Raw genomic sequence first — 14,582 nt, forward strand, 5'->3', positions numbered from 1 at the left:
GTGTCTTGTCCAGTCTCTCCTGTGTCTCCTGCCCTTGGCTTCGCTCCCTGTCTCCTCCACAATCCCTGCCCTCCCCCCCTCACACACACACCGGCCCCCAGCAGGCACCCTGCTTCCTGTGAGGCTAGAGCTCAGATGCAGCTCAGACACTGGTCAGTGGGGTCGAGTTTTCACCGTCAGATTTGACTCACACCCGAATCATGCCAGAGATCCAGCCAGTGTTGGCCTGGTGCAAGGCAAAGGCCCAATCCACTGTGCTACCCTGCTGGCCTCCAGGAGTTTCCTCCCTCCCCCACCCCGCCCCCTCTGGCTTAGAGACACACATATGAAGGTGCTCGGGGCCTACCCGGTTCAGGGATCACTCGTGGCAGTGCTCAGGAGACCCTAAGTGGCTGACTGTGTATAAGGCAAGTGCCTTCCCTGCTCTACTGTCTTTCTAGAGCCCCCCTTTTTTGTTTTGGGGGCCACACCTAGGAATACTCAGGGGTTACTCCTGGCTCTGCACTCAGGATTTATTCCTGGTGGTGCCCAGAGGACTATATGGGATGCTGGGGGTTGAATCCCAGTCAGACGCGTGGAAGGCTAACGCCCTTCGGGATGTGCTATCACTCCGAACCCTCTAGCCCACCCTTCTGTGACTTCCCACGACTCCAGGTGAGGTCCAAGCACCTCAGCTGGCCTTGTCATGGGGGTCCTGGCCAGTCTCCTGCCATCACTCCTGACCCCTTTGACACTCTTTGTACCCTTCTGGCTACCTTTGAAACTGCCCTCCCTCCAGGCAGGGCATCTGGGTTTGGACAAGTCTTAAATAGAGGAAGCCTCAGGAATTTAGAAACTCAGGGGCCCTGAGTGATCAGACAGTCTAGAATGTTTGCCTTGACACAGCCAGGTTCAGCTCCCAGCACCCAATATGGTCCCCTGAGCACTTCTGGGAGTAAGCCCTGAGTACAGCCTAGGAGTAAGCCCGGAGCACTGCAGGGTATGGCCCCAACCACCGCTCTCCAAAAATAAGAAAGAAAGAAAGAAAGAAAGAAAGAAAGAAAGAAAGAAAGAAAGAAAGAAAGAAAGAAAGAAAGAAAGAAAGAAAGAAAGAAAGAAAGAAAGAAAGAAAGAAAGAAAGAATGAATGAAATTCAGGCACTGGGGTGAGAAAGACAGTACAGGAAGTAAGGTTGCACATCACTGAGCCGGGGCTCGATCCCCAGCATACCATAAGGCTCCCTGAGTCCACCAGGAATGGCCCATAAGCACAGAGCCAGGAGTAAACCCTGAACACCTCTGGGTGTAACCTTTTGTAAAAGGACCCTGTGTTTACTCATCACAGCCCCGAAGGGGACCCTGGATATAATCACTGGATGAGAGAGTAGAAGACTTCTTTTTTTAGAATTGTGTTTCTTGGGGTTCTGCTACCCTTGAATCAGGGTGCATCTCATAAAACATTAGTTCCTGGGCAACGGGCCTTTAATTACAAGCCTGCTCCTTGCTTTCTTTTTAAGTAAGAAGTCATGCAATGGACTCTCTGTAAATTTAATTATTTTTATTTTTATCTTACTTTTTTTGCTTTTAGGGTCACAGCTGGCTATGCTTAGGGGTTACTCTTGACTCTGCACTCAGAAATTACTCCTGGCAGTGCTCAGGGGACCATATGGGATGCTGGGGACCAAACCCTAGTCGGCCGTGTGCAAGGCAAATGCCCTACCTGCTGTACTAACTCCAGCCCCCACCCTATGGATTTTCGAAAGTTGAGTTTGAAAATACTTTATACATCTGCAGGGGTGCGGTTCACGTGAATCCCTGGCTTGGATCTAGAGTACTGCATGGGGTGGGATCTGGGGGTCCATTGGATCCATTCCTAAACACTTAAAACTTATCAGGGCTGGAGCTATAGGACCATGAGGAAGGTATCTGCTTTTCACGTGGCGTCTTATATTGTTCTCTGGGTCCCACCAGGAGTGATCGCTGAGCACAAAGCCAGGAGTAAGCCCTGAGTACTGCCGGATATGACCCCAAAAACAAGCAAAAGTTCTAACATATGAACTCCCTTTATTTCATCATTTTCTTTTATGTTTGCTCATTTGGGGGCTACACCAAGAAGTGCTCAGAGCTTACTCCTGTGCTCAGGGCTCACTCTTGGCAGTGCTGGGGGACCATATGGAGTGTGGGAGTTGAATCTGGGTCAGCCACGTGCAAGACAAGCACCCTGGACTGTCTCTCCTTAACCCCCAACCGTCTCTCCAGCCACCTGGCCAACCAACACCCCCGCCCCCACCCTCATGCCTTCCCACTTCCTAGCTCACTTAAGTAACCTCCATCCACAAGCCCAAGCACCCCTATCCTGAAGAAAATTCCCCTCCTTTTTTGGCCACGCCTGGTGGGGTCAGGGGCCGCCTGTGACTCTGTGCTCAGCTCAGGGACCAAACCATTGTCGTGTCTGCAGCTGCATGCAAAGCAACAATCCAGCTTATTATTTCCCTGGCCCCACAATGCCCTGGGAATTTCCTTAGCAGAATCAGGTGCTGGAAGACCTCCTCTGGGATTCAGAACTCTGGGAACCCCCTGAAATTGTGGTCAGGAACATAGAGTCTTTGAGAAGGAGGGCTCCTAGCTCCCAATTGGAAGTCTACCGCTCTCCTTTGCTAAGTCTACCCCTACGTCCTTCCTCCTCCCACTCGGAGACCTCCGGGCTTCCCACTTGCTTGTCCAGCTCCGTCCATAGCACCAGAGAGAGGAGCAGCACCAGGTTTAGGGGTGCGCTCCCAGTCTCTTGCGTCATGAAGACTGATCGGGCGCTGCAGCCTTGACACCTCAGTTATGGGGCACCTGTTGTGGGAGTCCCACCCACCTGACATATGTTCTCGAAGTTCAGCCATGAGCAAAACAGGTGTTTGCAACCATGTTCGGAAAATAATAAGCCAGGAACTTGCTTGTTTATTTGGGCCACTCCCAGCAGCACTCAGGGCTTACTCCTGGCTCTGCACTCATGGATCACTCCTGGCGGTGCTTGGGGAATATGTGGTGCCAGGGATCAAACTTGCAAGCTCCCTACCCGCTGTACTGTCGCTCCCGCATCAAGCCGGTGACTATTTAACTACACCCTAATATTGCACTTGATGACAATATTACAGGGCAGGCAAGGACGCGCCAACGTACGCCCGCGCACTTCCCGTCTTTCGCCGCCAGAGGGCGTGCCAGCCCCATTCATTCCCCCAGGGGTCTCGGGTAGCTCGGAGTGGGGCTCTCCCCCACGCTCCGAGAGAGGTTAATGTCGAAAGTCACAGCATTTCCGCCTCTCTCTGCCTCTGTGTAGACCCACCCACACGTGCCCAACCCCCACCTCCATACTTCCCCTCAACACTCCCCAACCCTGACATTGACATGAAGGACACAATGAAGGCTGTGCAAGGGCCCGGGGGAGCAGTGGAAGAATATGGAAGAACGTGGAGGAAAAGCCACTTTGCTTTGGAGAGAAGGCGCAGAGGAGCAAGGCAGGAAAGAGTAGTGGTCTTTGCAGTTTGACTACTGCCATGGAAACTTCTGGAAGCCAGTTTTTTCCTTTGTTTGGGGACCACATCCAGCAATGATCAGGGTTTACTCCTGGCTCTTCGGTCAGAAGTCACTGCTGGTGGGCTTGGGGGACCATATGGGGTGCTGAGGATCAAACCTGGGTCGGCCACATGCAAGGCACGTACCCTTCCCACTGTGCCAGCACTAGTACATATGGTGTCAAGAATTCGCATTAGAGGGACTGGAGCACAGCGGGTAGGCTGTTTGCCTTGCACACGGCCGACCCAACAACCCATATGGTTCCCCGAGCACCACCAGGAGTAATTCCTGAGTTCAGAGTCAGAAGTAACCCCTGAGCATCGCCGGGTGTGACCTAACCACCGCCCCCTGCAAAAGAAAGAATTCCCATTAGAGAGCGGGTAGGACTTTGCCTTGCACGCGGCCGACCCGGATTCGATTCCCAGCATCCCATATGGTCCCCCAAGCACTGCCAGGAGCAATTCCTGAGTGCAAAGCCAGGAGTAACCCCTGAGCATCTCTGGGTGTGACCCAAAAAGCAAAAAAGAAAAAAAAAAGAATTCGCATTAGGATCGCTACATGCAATTTTCTTCCCCTGACTGTGATATGAAAGGGTTAAATTGCAGCTGTTGCTCTGCTCTCCCTGTCCCCTTTGAACTAAGAGATGCCTTTTTTTTTTTTTGGCTTTTTGGGTCACACCTGGCGATGTGATGTGCAGGGGTCACTCCTGGCTCTGCACTCAGGAATTACTCCTGGCAGTGCTTGGGGGACCATATGGGATGCTGGGAATAGAACCCAGGTCAGCTGTGTGCAAGGCAAATGCCCTACACGCTGTGCTATTGCTCTAGCCCTGAGATGCCTTTTCTTTTTTATTTATTTATTTATTTATTTATTTATTTAGCATCACACCCGGCGATGCACAAGGGTTGCTCCTGGTTCTGCATTCAGAAATTACCCCTGGCGGTGCTCAGGGGACCATATGGGATGCTGGGAATCGAACCCGGGTCAGCCGCGTGCAAGGCAGATGCCCTACCTGCTGTGCTATTGCTCCAGCCCCCCCCATGCCTTTTCTTGATGTATTGAACCCACACTAGGATTCAGCAAAAAGAATTTTTTTTGTAGGTATGAACTACAGTGCCCGAGAAACGCTGAAAATGATGTATCTTAAGTTAAGATTTGATAACCGTGCACGGCTTCACATATATGAAAAGTGTTCTTGTATTTCTTTATTTTCCTTTAGTGGCACCTAAATGTGCACATTCTGTTTCTTGCATCTGCCGCGTCGGTTTGGTTTGTTCCTTGTGTATCTATGCAAATATCGCTTGATGAAGAAAACTGCTGATGGGAAAGTCAGAAACATAGCAGGGAGCTCAGAACAGGTAAACAAGGAAGCATCCAGTGCCCGTCTGGGAGCTGGACAGAGATGAATCGATCACAACCATAAAACTGATGGACCAGAGTGATAGTACGAGGAGGGCATTTGCCTTGCACGCAGCTGACTGGGGTTTGATCTTCCATATGGTCCCCTGAGCACCACCAGGAATAATTCCGTTTATTTAATTTTATTTTTATAAAGTTGTTCATGATGATTTATTACATTCAATATTCTAATACCAATCCCACCATCATTGCACCTTTCACCACCATTATTTCCAATTTTCCTAACCACCATCCAAGCCTGCCCCAGTAGCAGGCCCTAGGTAATTCATTTTACATTGCTTGTTGTGAATCGTTCACTAAAAATGATCAAAAAAAGATTTTCTTAGGAGAAAATGTATGAAGATTGTTGTGTCTCACCCTGGAGCCATTAAACTCTTGACTCTTGTATAAGAGATTACTAACAATCTATTACAGGTAAGCCTCATGTGTTAATATTTTTTCTTTTTTTTTTTTTTTTGCTTTTTCTGGGTAACACCTAGCGATGCACAGGGGTTACTTCTGGTTTTGGACTCAGGATTTACTCCTGGCGGTGCTCAGGGGACCATATGGGATGCTGGGAATTGAACATGGGTCAGCCATGTGCAAGGCAAATGCTCTACCCGCTGTGCTATCACTCCAGCCCCTCTTTCCCTTTTATTTCTTTTTCCTTTTCTTTTTTTACATCAGGGGATGCTGGGGGTTGAACTTGGGTCAGCTGCTTACAAGGCAAATGCTTTCATTTCTATACTATCTTTCCAGTCTCTTCTTTTCCTTTTTTTTTTGGGGGGGGGGAGGGAAGTTTTTCCAGATGGTGCTCAAGATGCCTGCCAGGGGTGGGGGGGACCCTCCTAGGCCCTCCCTTGGCCAACCAGGCTCTGAGACTCAGTGTGGGGGCTCACGAATGCCGGGCCGGGGCCCAGCTGGGGTGCTGATGGTCACCCGGGCAGTTCCTGGAGCCTTCGGGGCTACACCCAATGATGCAGGGGACCCTGCAGTGCTGCAGATCAAAGCTGAAACTGCAGAAGGGCCAGAACGATAGTCCAGTGGGGAGGACACTTGCTTTCACGTGGCCAACCCAGGTTCAATTCCTGGCATCCCCTCGAGTCCCCCCAGCACTGCCAGGAATAATTCCTGAATGCAGGGACCAGGAGCGATCCCTGAGCATTGCCGGATGTGGGCCCAAAACAAAAATAAACCATGTGGGACCTGCTGCATAGAAGGCAGTAAACTCCAGACTACCTCTCCCAGCTCCGTTTCCCCTCGGTGCCACTGTGACAGTTTACCACAGTGAAGCTAATCGGGCACCCACGGCCTCCTTGGGCCAGCAGGGGGCATATCAGAGAAAGAGACAAACACACACACACACACACACACACACACACACACACACTGTCCAAGGCCAAGGGTCCTCTGAGCAGCCAGGAGTGAGATCACAGGACATTTACAGTACAGCATCCACCCCCAGCCTGGTTCCCAGTGTGAGCTACTGTTAAAACTGACAAGATAGGGGCTGGAGCAATAGCACAGCGGGTAGGGCGTTTGCCTTACACGTGGCCGACCCAGGTTCGATTCCCACCATCCCATATGGTCCCCTGAGCACCGCCAGGGGTAATTCCTGAGTTCACAGCCAGGAGTAACCCCTGTGCAACACCGGGTGTGACCCCCCCAAAAAAACTGACAAAGATATTAAGGACTGAGATATTACGGAAGCTAGGAAGCGCATCAATGTTTAACAAGCACCAGAGTGATCGTACAGTGGTGAGGGCATTTGCCTTGCATGTAGCTGACCCAAGTTTGATCCCAGTCATCCCATATGATCCCCTGAGCATCACCAGGTAATTCCTGAGTATAGAGCCAGAAATAATCTCTGAGAATCTCCAGGAGTGACTTCAAAAGAAAAAAGATTAACAGATACAAGTGCCAGAGTGAGAGTGCATCCAGGAGGGCATTTGCCTTGCACTCATCTGACCCATGTTCAATCCCCAGTATCCCATCTGGTCCCCCAAGCACCACCAAGAGTAATTCCTGAGCACAAAGTCAGGAGTCAATCCTGAGCATTGCTGGGTGTGGCCCCCAAACAAAACAAAAACAACAGAAAAACAGGTACATAAAAAACAGATTCTGGGGTATTTATCTCACATTGCCAATCAGCAGACACCCTTTAAATATAGAGGGAGGTCATGACAGTTTCTTGTTCTATTCTGGCCTGGGTGCACGGTTCCGTGCCCTTACTTAAACTTGGTTTTTTTTTTTTTTTTTTTTTGCTTTTTGGGTCACACCTGGCGATGCACAGGGGTTACTCCTGGCTCTGCACTCAGGAATTACCTCTGGCCATGCTCAGGGGACCATATGGGATGCTGGGATTTGAACCCGGGTCGGCCGCGTGCAAGGCAAACGCCCTACCCGCTGTGCTATCTCTCCAGCCCCTTAAACTTGTTTTATACCCACGTCACTATCCCAACCTTGGTTTTTTTCTGTCAGGGAGAGAGTTTCTCTCATCTGAGCCTCCCCCACTCAGGCGAGTGTCCCTCTGGTTATTGAGTTATCTCCACAGTTCGCTGCAGAGATGTGTGAAACGAATTTGTGCTGCTTACCCGTCAGCACTGTAGTTTGAGAAGGGAGGGGACCCACTTCCCCAGGCGGTGTTTTCAGCACCAGGGACAGTTCCCAGCACAAAGTTTGAATCCGCGGTAGCGAAATAACTGGATGTGACTGGACTTAATTCCCCAGCACCACACGTCCTGCCCTGAAAAGTCCTGAGTGTGGCCCCGAGTTCTGCTGAGAGTGACCCCCCAGTGGGCGGGGCCAGAGCGATAGGACAGCGGGTAGGGCATTTGCCTTGCAAATTCCTGAGTGCAGAGCCTGGAGTTACTCCTGAGCATCGCTGGGTGTGGACCCATACCAAAAAACAGTAAGTTTTCTTTTTTCTGTCATAAGGAGTATGGGGTCCAGCTCAGGGGCAGAAGCACCTGCCTTGAGGGGCCAGAATGATAGTATAGCGGGGAGGGCATTTGTTTTGCATGTGGCTGACCCAGATTCCATCTCTGGCATCCCATATGGTTCCCTGATTCTTGAGTGCAGAAGAGCCAGGAGTAACCCCTAAGATTCACTGGGTGTGAAGAAGAAGAAGAAGAAGGAGGAGGAGGAGGAGGAGGAGGAGGAGGAAGAAGAAGGAGAAAGAGGAGAAGGAGAAGGAGAAGAAAAGGAGGAAGAAGAAGGAGAAAGAAGAGGAGAAAAAGAGGAAGAAGAAGAAGAGGAAGAGGAAGAAGAAGGAGATGTAGAAGAAGAAGAAGAAGAAGAAGAAGAAGAAGAAGAAGAAGAAGAAGAAGAAGAAGAAGAAGAAGAAGAAGAAGAAGAAGAAAGAGGAGAAGGAGGAGAAAGAAGAAGGAGAAGAAGAAGAAAGAGGAGAAGGAGGAGGAAGAAGAAGAAGGAGAAGAAGAAAGAGGAGAAGGAGAAGAAAAAGAGGAAGAAGAGGAGGAGGAGGGAGAGGAAGAAGAAGGAGAAGGAGAAGAAAAAGAGGAAGAAGAAGAAGAAGAAAGAGGAGAAGGAGGAGGAGGAAGAAGAAGAAGGAGAAAGAGGAGAAGGAAAAGGAGAAGAAAAAGAGGAAGAAGAAGAGGAGGAGGAGGAAGAAGAAAAAGAAGGAGAAGAAGAAGAAGAAGAAGAAGAAGAAGAAGAAGAAGAAGAAGAAGAAGGAGAAGAAAAAGAGGAAGAAGAAGAAGAAGAGGAGGAGGAAGAGGAAGAAGAAGAAGGAGAAGGAGAAGAAGAAGAAAGAAGAAGAAGAAGAAGAAGAAGAAGAAGAAGAAGGAAGAAGAAGAAAAAGAAAAAGAAGAAGAAGCGGGGGAGGAGGAGGAGGAAGAAGAGGAAGAGAAAGAAGAGGTGAAACATTGTTAGGAGGCCCAAGTCGAGATAGACTTCTAAGATCTCAGGGAAAGGACAAAATGAGATGTTACTGAACCCACCTGAGAAATCGGTGATTAATGGGATATTTTGATTGTGATTGTGATTGATTCTTTTTGGGTAACACCCAGTCATGCTCAGGGGTTGCTCCTGACTTTGCACCCAGGAATTACTCCTGGAGGTGCTGGGGGACCATATGGGATCAAACCTGGGTTGGCTGCATGAGAGGCAAATGCCCTGATATAGGCAGGTAGATTAGGGGAACCTCCCCACACACACGGCAATGAAATTCCTGGGGAGCAGTAAAACCACTTAGCCCTAAGGCCCTCAGGACCCACCTTGTGGCTACAGCAACTAATACCTGACAAATACCTTTACCTGGAGCTAGCCCAGACCAGAAAATCTGGACCCACCCAAGAGAAGATCCAGCAGGGGGATCAAAGGTCAAGAAAAGTTTTCAAAGAATACTACCCCGACTCTATGCCCTTGGCAACCAATCCAGCAATGGGCTCTTACCTAGCCAGAAGTCCCATGTGGGACAGCTTGGGAAAACCCTATAAAAACCACCTTGAAGGGCTGGGGCAATAGCACAGCAGGTAAGGTGTTTGCCTTGCACACGGCCGACCTGGGTTGTTCGATTCCCAGCATCCCATATGGTCCCCTGAGCACCGCCAGGGGTAATTCCTGATGGCAGAGCCAGGAGTAACCCCTGAGTATCACTGGGTGTTACCCAAAAAAGCAAAAACAAACAGACAAACAAAAAAAACCAAAAACCCTTGAACAAAGCAAGTGTGTGCATATGCTTCCCAAGATTATGTGCTGCTTGTGCCCGGTGGCTGAACACATGTGTCCCCCACATCTCCCCTCTTTAGATGTGTACTGGGGCTTTTTCCATCTCTGGAGAAGCCCGCATTTTTCTCTTGAGTGCTTTACTCCCTCTTTTCTCTCCCTCCTTCCCCTTCCTCAAAACCTCCAAGTATTATAAAATATTGTAAACTACCTTACAAAAAAAATAAAACCTGCAAGTAAAATCTTTTGCTTCATTGCATGTCTTCTAAAATTCTTTTCTGTGAAATAAGACACAGACCTGTAAGGGCTGGGTTGGGCCTTGAAAGTCTGACTTTCCTTTCCTGCAGAGCCTTCCCAGCCAGTCCCAGCCCCAGGGGTGACAGAGGTGGACAGAGGGAGAAAGTGACTGTCTCTTTCTTGTCTGCCTCACATATGTCACCCATGGGGGGCCACCAACTTCAGCTTTACCCGTTATACTATTTCTCTGGTCTCAGTTCTTTATTTTGTTTATTTATTTTGGCTCTTTGGGTCACACACGGCGATGCACAGGGGTTACTCCCTGCTCTGCACTCAGGAATTACTCCTGGCAGTGCTCGGGGGACCATATGGGATGCTGGGAATCGAACCCAGGTTGGCTGCGTGCAAGGCAATGCCCTACCCTCTGTGCTATTGCTCCAGACCCAAGTTATTTTAATAAGGTCCACCAGATGCATCAGTCATCTCTCTGATCAGCCCTTTTGTGTTCTTCTCGTTGACTTTTTGTTTAATCCCAAAACCCAAGGCTGTTGCTTTTTCTCAGAGATTACTTGCTGGGCCATTTCCAGGAGTCACGTGATGCCTTTTGTGTTTATTTCTGTGTCTGGCATGAGGTAGGAATCAGTTCACTCTTCCACACATGGTTATTCAATGATCTTCTGTTACTTATGAAAAGATCACATTTGCCCCCTCATGAAACTTCTCTGGAAAATTGGGTGATGAGGGACCAGAATGATAGTACAGCAAGTAGGGCATTTGCCTTGCACACACCAACCTGGGCTCAATCCCTGGCGTCCCATATGGTCCCCTGATCACCACCAGGAGTAATTCCTGAGATAAGAGCCAGGAGTAACCCCTAAACATCTCCAGGTGTGACCCAAAAAGAAAAAAAAAAGAAAATGGGGAAATGGGAGTGATTTGGCCTATTTCGTATTTATCATTTGGTTGATTTTTTTGTCTATCTTAAACCAATGGCACGTTGTGTTACTGGCCTCTTCTATACAATTTTTGTTCTTCTCATTAAAAATGACTTAGAAAAAAAAGAAAAAGAAAAAAAATGACTTAGGAGGGGTGGGAGTGATAAGACAGTGGGGATGGCACTTGCTTTGCATGTGACTGACATGTGTTTGATCCTCGACATCCCATATGGTCCCCTGAGCACCACCAGGCGTAATTCCTGAGTGCAGAGCATGTGGCCTTTACCAGACCCACCTTGGAGCCAGGTTTTGCAATCAGGTTTTGCAATGACTATGATGTCACAGTTTGGAGTCCTTGAGGTAGGACTCCTAAAATTGAATATACAATGGAAACCATCAGACAACGCTCAACTGTCATTGGTCTGAAATAAAAAAAAAAACTACGCCGGGGGCCAGAGAGATAGTATAGTGGGAAGGGCATTTGCTTTGCACAAGGCTGACCCGGGTTCAATCCCCAGAATTCCACTGGGTTCTCTGAGCATTGCCTGGAGTGGTTCCTGAGTTCAGAACCAGGAGGAACCTCTGAGCATCACTGGATGTCCCCCACTAAAACAAACAAACAAAAAAAAAAACCAGAAAGACAGTCTACTCGATCTGATGATGAAAATGCAGAAAAAACTGAAAAATCGATGGAGCACTAAATAACCAATTTATATGTATATTAACAAATGTGTGACAATACAAAAATACACAGTGAAAACACAGACTTTGAACCAAAAGAAGCAGAGTGGTTAGGAATGAGTCTAGATAAATAGGTTTTTCAAGCAACCTTACTGAAACGATATATATGGTGAAGTAAATTTTTTAAAAGGGCCTATCTAATAATTTCTAGGAACTATAGGTACCTGTACTAATGTCTCTATATGAAAAATATATTACATTTGTCTTTTTTGGGGGGGGTCACACCTGGCAATGCATAGGAATTTCCCCTGGTGGTGCTCAGGGGACCATATGGGATGCTGGGAATCGAACCCAGGTCGGCCGAGTGCAAGGCAAACGCCCTATCCGCTGTGCTATAGCTCCAGCCCTTTATCTTTGACTTTAAGGACCGCTGTGAAATAAAGTTGTTTCACCTGAAAAAAAAAATACCTTATTCCAGGGCCTTGGGCAACATTCAGTATATAAACTTGCAACAAAAATAAAGAATTGTTGGGTGTTTCATTTGGTTGCACAGAATCTCCCCATCACGGCGGGTAGAGAAAAGAGTTTTCAGCTCCTAAAAACTGAGATAGGCATCTATGAATGTGGAAAAGTCCAAAGTGTTTGCTTCCTCCCTCCCTCCCTTTCTTCCTTCCTAGCCCAGTGTTGTTCAGGGCCTTCTCCAGGCTCTGTGCTCAGAGATCACTCCTGGCAGTGCTCAGGGGACAGTATGCCGTGCCAGGAATCAAACTTGAGTCAACTGTGTGCAAGGTAAACACCTTACCTGTTGGACTATTCAGCCCTTGCAGTGTTTTCAATACCGAGTGATCTGTTTTGATTCAAAACAGAAATGTTTTGAATCAAAAAGCAAAAAGTAAAAAAAAAATGTTTTGGAGCCATTGGTATATTGGTATGAAGATTTTGTGCTCTTTTATTTTTTCCTAATACTTTTTCCCTTTATATATATGTGTGTGTGTGTGTATATATATATATATGTATATATATATATATATAACTGTCACTGTCATCCCATTGTTCATCAATTTGCCTGAGCGGGCACCAGTAAAGTCTCCATTGTGAGACTTGTTACTGTTTTTGGCATATCGAATGTGGCACGGGTAGCTTGCCAGGCTCTGCGGTGCGGGCAGGATATTCTCGATACTTGCAAGGCTCTCCGAGAGGGATGGAGGAATCAAACCTGGGTCAAACCCGGGTCGGCCGTATGCAAGGCAAATGCCCTACCTGCTGTGCTATCACTCCAGCCCATACACATATATGTGTGTGTGTGTGTGTGTGTGTGTGTGTGTGTGTGTGTGTGTATAATACTCAGTAGAACTTGGGAGGGTGGGGCGTGGGGTGCCAGGCAGGGATCCAGCCCGAGCTGGCAAGGCATGTGCTCACCTTCCTGTGTCCCATCCCTAGCTCAGGGGCAAGGGTTAACTCCTGGCACTGCTGCCAGGAGCGTGTGAGTGCATGTACCTGATAATGCAGGATGTTAAAGGAATCATCTTATCTTTTTCCTTTGAAAAAGCAGATGAGACTATCTCATCTCGGGGGAGGGTCTAGGCAGAGGCACGTAAGACTGTGAAGGTCCATCTTGCATTCCCAGAGGAGCCGCCATAACGGACTGTCATGATGCCAACAGGTACCTGAATCTATGGCTTGTGCTCTGGCGCCCTCGTGCGGTGGATATGGGAACGATGCCCTTAAAGTGCTTTCAGAGGGGTCCCGTGAGATAATAACAGCGGGTAAGGCACTCGCTTTACACACAACCGACCTGGGTTTGATACCTGGCACCCCATATGGTCTCCGGAACCTGGAAGGAGTGATCCCTGAGACAGGAAGGGACAGGAGTAAGCCCTGATGATCAGTTGTGTATGGCCCAAAATCCAAAAAATTAAAGAGCTCTGTGAATGGGTGAAATGCTTGCCTTATGTATTGTTTGATGTCTGGGTTCAATTTCTGGCCTCCCATAAGGTCCCCTGAGAACTGCTGGGAGTGATCTCTGAGCATAAAGCCAGAAATGTAAGCCCTGAGCACCGCTGAGTGTGACCCCAAAACAAACAAACAAACAAAATCAAATAAAGTGCTTTGTGACTGTGATTTAAGAACTGGCCTGGACCAAGAGAGGAAGATAGAAAAGAGGCAGAGGGGTGTGTGTGTGTGTGTGTGTGTGTGTGTGTGTGTGTGTGTGTATGTGTGTGAATGTGCGAGTGTATGTGTATGTGTGTGTTTATATGTATGTGTGCATTTATGTGTGTTAGTGTGTATGTGTGTGAATATGCGAGTGTATGTGTGTATATATGTGTGTTTATATGTATGTGTGTATTTATGTGTGTATGTGTGTGTTTATATGTATATGTGTATTTATGTGTGTATGTGTGTATATACATGTGGATGTTCGTATATGGTATGTGTGTATATGTGTGTGTGTCCCACACTGACCAGAAATGGACTATAGTTGAACCTGGACCCCCATGGCAAGTCCCCCTTCATCAGGGAGAGTCGGTTCTTCCTCCACGCTGACCTCTCTTCTCCCTCTACTTCTGTGCTGAGTTGGGTCTGAGCCGATGCCTTTGTCTTTCTCAAAGTCGATCCCCCTAAACCCCACCTAGGAAGGACCTCACTGTTCACGGTAGCGCGGTCGTGTCTAGGACCCATCTCCAGGTTCGGGAGAGAGACAGTCCCTCTGACAGGGCGTAGAGAGGCCTGGGCTCTAGGGCTGGAGACTGGGAGCATCAAGGGCCCTGGGCCTGCAGGAGAAAGTTCTGGGGGTGCCTCCTCTGGCACCCCAGGGCCTCTTCCCACCCCACCCGACCATGAGTACCACGGCCACCAGGGGGCACATGAACACGGTTCCCTCCGAGGAGCTGAGACGACTCCGTTTTGAAGTCCCTGAGGGTCCCCCTCCACACTTAGTGCAAAATGCCAAAACTTGGAGGGGCCCAGAGCCCCTGTGTGGCGAGTGTCGCATAGCCAGTTTGATGCCTGGGGCTGCCCGCAGGTGCTGAGCCCTGTCCTGGTCAGATCCCCAGCAAGCACTGCCACTCACAAGATGGACCTGGGTTGGGGCCAGAGCCATCGT

The sequence above is a fragment of the Sorex araneus genome, chromosome 8 (genome assembly GCF_027595985.1).
Source record: "Sorex araneus isolate mSorAra2 chromosome 8, mSorAra2.pri, whole genome shotgun sequence".
Classification (NCBI taxonomy): domain Eukaryota; kingdom Metazoa; phylum Chordata; class Mammalia; order Eulipotyphla; family Soricidae; genus Sorex; species Sorex araneus.